The sequence below is a fragment of the Tamandua tetradactyla genome, chromosome X (genome assembly GCF_023851605.1).
Source record: "Tamandua tetradactyla isolate mTamTet1 chromosome X, mTamTet1.pri, whole genome shotgun sequence".
Lineage (NCBI taxonomy): Eukaryota > Metazoa > Chordata > Mammalia > Pilosa > Myrmecophagidae > Tamandua > Tamandua tetradactyla.
This window is the reverse complement of record NC_135353.1, coordinates 30,822,411-30,829,719: the sequence shown is the minus strand read 5'-3', so window position 1 is coordinate 30,829,719 and position 7,309 is coordinate 30,822,411. Positions and strand designations below refer to the sequence as shown.

Below are 7,309 nucleotides of genomic sequence, written 5' to 3'. Positions count from 1 at the left end.
AAAGTTACAGGATACAAGATCAATATTTAAAAATCTGTTATGTTTCTATTCATTAACAATGAACAATCTGACTATGAAACTAAAGAATCATTTTCATTTACAATAGCATCAAAAAGAATTACTCAGAAATAAACTTAACCAAGGTGTTACAAGACTTACACTCTGAAAATTACAAAACATTGCTGAAAGAAATTAAAGAAGACCTAAATAATGGGAAAGATATCCCGTGATCCATGATTTAGACTTCATATTATGAACATGACAATACTACCTAAGACAATCTACAGATTGGATGCAACCCTTGTCAAAATCCCAATGTCCGGTGGGCCCTTGGTTTGGTCTTTGCTGTTCATCCTGTACTGAAATGCATCAAAACATTACTAAAAATGTTTGGATCCCAGGAAACCCTACTCTATCAAGTTTACTAGGAAATTCGGGTCATGATGGGTTTGATGCGCTTCTTCATTTATAAAATCAGGAGTTCTGATTAGAGAAGTAAAGCTTTTAAAGCTTCAACTCCTGTGCCTGTTTATGGCCATCATTATCTAGCTTCACTTGAAACACAAATCAGATGAAATGTTGGTCTGGCTGTAAATTAAAGCAAGTTATGTCAGATGGGAACATGGAACATTGCTGTACACTTTTACAAGTACTATTTATTTATGGCATGAATACATGTATCTGTAAGGTGAAAAAAATCCCAATGTCTTTTTTTTTGTGCAGAAATGGAAAATCTGATCCTAAAATTCATGTGGAAGTGCAAATAGCCAAAACAATCTTCGAAAGAAAAGAACAACTTTGGAAGACTCACGTTTTCTGGGCTCAAAACTTACTACATGGTTATAGTGATCAAATACTGTGGTACTGGCATAAGGATAGACAGATATACCAAAGGAATAAAATGAAGAGTCCATAAATAAACACATACATCTGTGGTCAATTGATTTTTGACAAAGTTGCCATAACCATTCAATGGGGGGAAAGTAAGGCTTTTTTTATTCCATAATATAACATATGTACAAAGCAAAGGAATAAAAAAGCAATAGTTTTCAAAGCATTCTTCAACAAGTAGTTACAGGACAGATCCCAGAGTTTGTCATGGGCTAACATACGGTCCTCTCAGATTTTTCCTTCTAGCTGCTCCAGAATATAGGAAGCTAGAAGGCTTAAATATTTTTTTTATCACCACAATCAACTTTTTTGTGAGCAAATCTTTTTAATAAATGGTGCTGGGACAACTGGATTTCCACAATGCACAGAATGAATATGGATGCCTACTTCCCACAATCTATACAAATTAAATGAAACTGGATCAATGACTTAAATACAAGAGGTAAAACTACAAACCTCTCACAAAGAGACATGTACATCTTCATGACCTTGGATTAGGCAATAGCTTCTTTCATATGACATCCAATCCACAAGCAACCAAAGAAAAAAAATAAACTGTACTTCATCAAAACTAAAAGTCTTTTGTTCATTAAGGGACACTATCAAGAAAGTGAAAAGACAGCTCAGGATAGGAGATAGTATTTGTAAATCACATATTTGATAAGGAACTTGTATCAATAATATGTAAAGAATTATTACAACTCAACAATAAAAAAGGGAATTCATCCAGTTTAAAAATGGGAAATGATTCGAAGAGACATTTCTCCAAATACTGTATAGAAATGGCCAATAAACACCTGAAAAGATGCTCAGCATCATTATCCATTAGGGAAATACAAATCAACCACAATGAAATACCAATTCGCACCTACTAGGACAGCTATTATAAAAAAAAAAAAAAAAAGAATATAACAGGTGTTGGTGAGGATGTGGAGAAATTGGAACCCTCATACAATTCCGGTGATGAAGTAATATGATGCAGCATCTGTGAAAAACAATTTGGTATTTCAAAATTGTAAACATGGAAGTACAATATGACACAGTATTTCCAGTCCTATGTATATATCCAAGAGAAATGAAAAAAATGTTTACCCAAAACTTGTACAGTAATGTCAAGAGCTTATATTTACAAAGATACACTGTAAAATACAAAGAGGAAAATAGTAACGTCACAGTGGAGAAACCTGGCATACATTACTTTAATGCAATGCTCACAAAGCTAATAGCACCAATAATGGGACAAATTGACATTTTCTGCCTCTAGATATGATGTACTGAGAAGAGCACATCACCTCTTTACTATTCCCACTAAAAATGCATAACATGAATCTAATCATGATGAAACATCAATCAAATCCAAGTTAACAGACATTCTGCAAAAAAAAAATTGGCTTGTACAAATAAAAAAATTCAATATCATTTAAGACTAGGAAAATCTGTTTAACTGTTCCATATTAAAGGAGACTAAAGTGACAGAACAACTGAATGCAATTAATGATTCAGAACTTTCTTTTCTTTCCTTTTTTTTTTTTTTTTTTTGCATGGGCAGGCACCAGGAATTGAACCCGAGTCTCCAGCATGCAGGCAAGAACTCTGCCTGCTGAACCACCGTGGCCTGCCCTGAACTTTCTTTTCTTATAAAGGACATTTAAAAAACACTAAAATATTGAAATATTTTCAAACTTATAGGACACTTGCAAAAATAGTACAACTCCTATATAGAGAACATTAATATAACCCCTATTCTCCTAGATACCCAGATTCACCGATTTCAACATTTTACCGCATTTGCCGTATCATTCTCTGTCTATTCATCACCATCAAATAGTCTGTCTATCCATCTACCTGTGTTTCTATCTATGTATCAATCCATTTTTCAAATACTTAAGTGTAGGTTGTATACACATCATACTCCTTGAACCCTTAGTGCTGCAATATACATTTCCTAAGAACAAGGATACTCACTTATGTAGCCACCTTAAGTGCAGTTATCAAGTTCATGAAATTTAACATTGATATAAAGCTTACAGTCTATATTCCATGTTTTCACATGCCCAATAATGTTTTTTTGAGCCTTTTCTTCTCCCTTGTTAGATCCCATCCAAGATCACATAGTGCTTTAAATTATCATTATCTCTTTTGTTGTTCTTTTTCCATTTTTTTTTGTTGTGGGAACATGCATACAACATAAACTTTCCCATCTCAGCGACTCCCAAGCATATCATTCAGTAGGATTAATCGCATTCATGGCATTGCAGTATCCTCACCACCTTCTACTACTAAAATGTTTCCACCCCCCAGAATAGAAACCCTACAACCATTTTGCCTCAATACCCTGTTCCCAAGCCCCCTACCCCTGGCAACCAGTATTCTAATTTCTGTCTGTATGAGCTTGCATATTCTCTGATATTTTTGTTGTAGTTACAATGAGGCTTGAATTTAACATCCTAAATCTGAAAAATCTTGTTTGCTTTGATAACAACTTACTACTATAGTATACAGAAGCTATGTTCCTACACTCCTCCATCCCCCACCTTCATGAGTTCTTGTCACAAATTACATATTTATACGTTGTGACTCCAAAACCACTGATTTATCATTACATTTTAAGCATTTGTCTTTTAGATCTTGTAGGAAATAAGTGGAATTACAAATTAAATATATAATAGTACTGGCATTTATATTTATCCCCACCATTAACCTTACCAGAAACCTTCATTTCTTCATACAGCTTTGATCTATTATCTATTGACCTTTCCTTTCAACCTGTAGAACTCTCACTAACGTCAACTCTAGGCCCAGTCTAGTGATTACAAACTCTCTTAGCTTTTGTTTATCTGTGAGTGTCTTTATCTCTCCCTCTCTCTCTCATTTTAAAAATTATTTATTTTTATTGATATTTATTATATATTCACATACCATGTAATTATCCAGTGTCCAATCAATGGTTCACAATATCATCGTATAGCTGTGCATTTATCATCACAATCAACTTTTTTTGCTAAAGGTAACATATATACAGGGTGGTGCAATGGTGGCTCAGTGGGAGAATTCTCACCTGCCATGCTGGAGACCTGAGATGGATTTCAAGTGCCTGCCCATACAAAAAAAAAAAAATATATATATATATATATATATATATATATATATATATGTACACACAGACATATATACACAAAAGTGATAAATTTCAAGGCACACCACAGCAGTTAGTTGTAGAACAGATTTCAGAGTTTGGTATGAGTTACACTTCCGCAATTTTAGGATTTTACTACCAGCTGCTCTGAGATACTGGAGACTAAAAGAAATATCAACATAATTATTCAGCAATCATACTCATTTGTTAAATCCTACCTTCTCTGTATAACTCCACTACCACCTTTGATCCTTCTCCCACTCTTTAGGAGTATTTAGGCTATGCCCATTCTAACTTTTTCATCTTCGAAGGGGCTGTTGGTAATATGGGATAGGGGGATGGAACTAGTTGATGTTCTGGAGGGGCTGGCCACTATGCAATTCAGGACTTATCTGGTCCAAGGACCCATTTGGAAAAAATAGATAAATGTGAACTCCTCAAAATCAAATGCTTTTATGCCTCAAAAGATTTCACCAAAAAAGGTGAAGAGGTAGCCAATTCAATGGGAGAAAATATTTGGAAATCACACATCAGACAAAGGTTTGACATCCTGCATACATAAAGAAATCACACAACTCAACAACAAAAGAACAAACAATCCAATCATAAAATGGGTTAAAGACGTGAATAGACATTTTTCTGAAGATGAAATACAGATGTCTCAGAAGCAAATGAAGAGATGCTCCTTCTCATTAAGTATAAAGGAAATGCAGATCAAGACTACAATGAGATTTCCACCTCGCAACTATAAGAATGGCTGCTACTAAACAAACAGAAAACTTCAAATGTTGGAGAGGATGTGGAAAAATTGGGACACTTATGCACTGCTGGTGGGAATATATAATGATACAACTGCTATGGAAGACAATTTGGTGATTCCTCAGAAAACAACATATTAAGTTGCCCTATGACCCAGCAATACCGTTACTCAATATGTAACCAGATGAGCTGAAAGCAGTGACACAAACAGAGATGTGCACTCCAGTGTTCATAGCAGCATCATTCACAATCACCAAAAGATGGAAACAAATCAAGTGCCCATCAACTGATGAGTGGATTAACAAAATATGGTATATACATATGATGGAATATTATGCAGCAGTAAGATGAAATGACATCCCAAAGCACATGCAAGATGGATGAGCCTTGAGGACATAATGCTGAGTGAAATAAGCCAGACATAAAAAGAAGTACTGTACGATTACACTTTCATGACCATGATAAAGGTAAAATCAGAGGCTTATAATACAGAATAGAGGGAACCTAGAGATATGCTGAAGCTTGAGAGCAGTGAATAGTTAGCTAATGAAGTTGAACATAATTGCAAGGGAACAGACAGAAATGAAAAAATGAAGATGGTTCACTAGTGGGTCTAAAAGTAATGTTACAATATTGAAGGGGAACGTTATTGAGAGGGGTTTTATATACTCATGTGTCCCACTAATTAACACTACAAATATAAATAAGTTCTACATAAACTTATGAGGTTTATAAGATGACAATTCTACTCAAATTGATCTATAGATTCAACGCAGTACCAATCAAAATTCCAACAACCTACTTTGAAGACTTGGAAAAACTACTTACCAAATTCACATGAACAGGTTGTAAGTTTCTGAAAAGTTACCCTAGTGCATGAAACATCTGTAGAATCTTTTTTTTTTTAATTTTTTTTTGAGAGAGGTAAAGAGCATGGTACATGGGGGGTTGAAGACAGAGAAAGGTGGCAGGTAAGGCAGAAGGTGATCGGAGAGTATGATGCTAGTAACAAAGGGGGCTACAACCAGCGGGAAGCATAAGACCTAGGATAGAACAGAGAGAGTGAGCCAGGTGCAGCTGACGCAGTTGATGGCGAGAAGGAGAAGGTCTCTCGCAAGTTGGAGAAGGTAGCGAACAAACGGCCTGCATGCAGCACAAGTGAAGTGCTCACACAAGACTTACTGCCTAGTATTTACTACTTGAGCGAAACCTGGGTTGGCCATCCCCACGAATAAAGGACGTGACACTAGCAAGAAAAGAAAATAGGAGACGAAGGAGAAAGGACAGCACAAGCAGCTCGGCGGAAAGACACGAAGGGAGCTCTGGACATCCCGCTGTGGTAAAAGAAAGGAGCAAGCCCGGAGAGCAGGGAAAAAGTCAAGTCTGTCAGTTTACATCGCAATTGAGGGAGGGGTGCACCGTTCCTGGAAGTACTGCAATACCAGGTCGATGCGTGGTGTGGACGGAGCAAGCTCCTATTCCATCTCCCTGCTCCAAAAATCCATTTAATGTATTGTCCTCAGATAGAGGACGTATCAGATATTAAACTGATAAGAACAGATACTACACTTGATCTTAGTCAAAAGGCCGAGAAGCGATCATTGGTAGAATCTTGCATATTGCCCTTGATGTTCTTTAGAATTGGCAGGAATGGTTTCTGTTGGGGGTTGGCAAGTTATGTAGGTAACAGTGTCTAACTGAAGCTTGCATTAAGAATGACTTCTAGAGTAGCCTCTAGACTTTATTTGATCTCTCTCAGCCACTGATACCTTATTTATTACGCTTATTTTCCCTCTTTTGGTCAGGATTTTTCAGAATTTTCCAAGTATAGTATCATGTTACTGCAAATAATGAAAGTTTTATTTCTTGCTTTCCAAATTGGATTCTTTTTTATTTCTTTTTCCTGCCTGATTGCTCCAGCTAGAAATATAGTACAATGTTGAATAATGGTGGTGACAGAGGGCATCCTTGTCTCATTCCCAATCTTAGGGGGAAAGCGTTCATTCTCTCGTCATTGAGTATGATAGTGCCTATGGGTTTTTCATATATACCCTTTTTCATATTGAGGAAGTTACCTCTGAATCCTACCTTTGATTCCTAATTTTGAAGTGTTTTTATCAGAAAAAAAGATGTTGAATTTTGTTAAATGCTTTTTAAGCATCAATCAAGATGATCATATGACTTCTTCCTTGTGATTTTTTTAATGTACTGTATTACATTACTGATTTACTTGTGTTGAACCATCCTTAACTTCCTGGTATAAACATTACTTGGTCATGGTGCATAATTCGTTTAATGTGCTGTTGGATTCGATTTGCTAATATTTTGTTGAGGACTTTTGCATCTATGTTCATTAAGATGATTAATCTTTAGTTTTCCTTTCATGTAGCATCTTTACCCAGTTGTGGCATTAATGTGATGTTAGCTTCATAAAATGAGTTAAGTTGTGTTCCTTTTTTGCCAATTTTTTGGAAAAGTTTGAGCAAGATGGTATTAGTTCTTTTTGGAATCTTTGATAAAATT

The 7,309-nt window shown here is 35.7% G+C and overlaps 1 non-coding gene and 1 pseudogene across 1 annotated transcript; one reads left to right on the top strand and one right to left on the bottom strand.

The window, feature by feature from the left end:
- Positions 1-364: 364 nt before the first annotated feature.
- Positions 365-575, top strand: LOC143671758 (ATP synthase F(0) complex subunit j, mitochondrial pseudogene; annotated as a pseudogene).
- Positions 576-6,194: 5,619 nt separating this feature from the next.
- LOC143672377 (U2 spliceosomal RNA) lies at positions 6,195-6,385 on the bottom strand. The gene has a single exon (XR_013169830.1). It is a non-coding gene; the product is annotated as a U2 spliceosomal RNA (small nuclear RNA).
- Between the last annotated feature and the right edge of the window lie 924 nt (positions 6,386-7,309).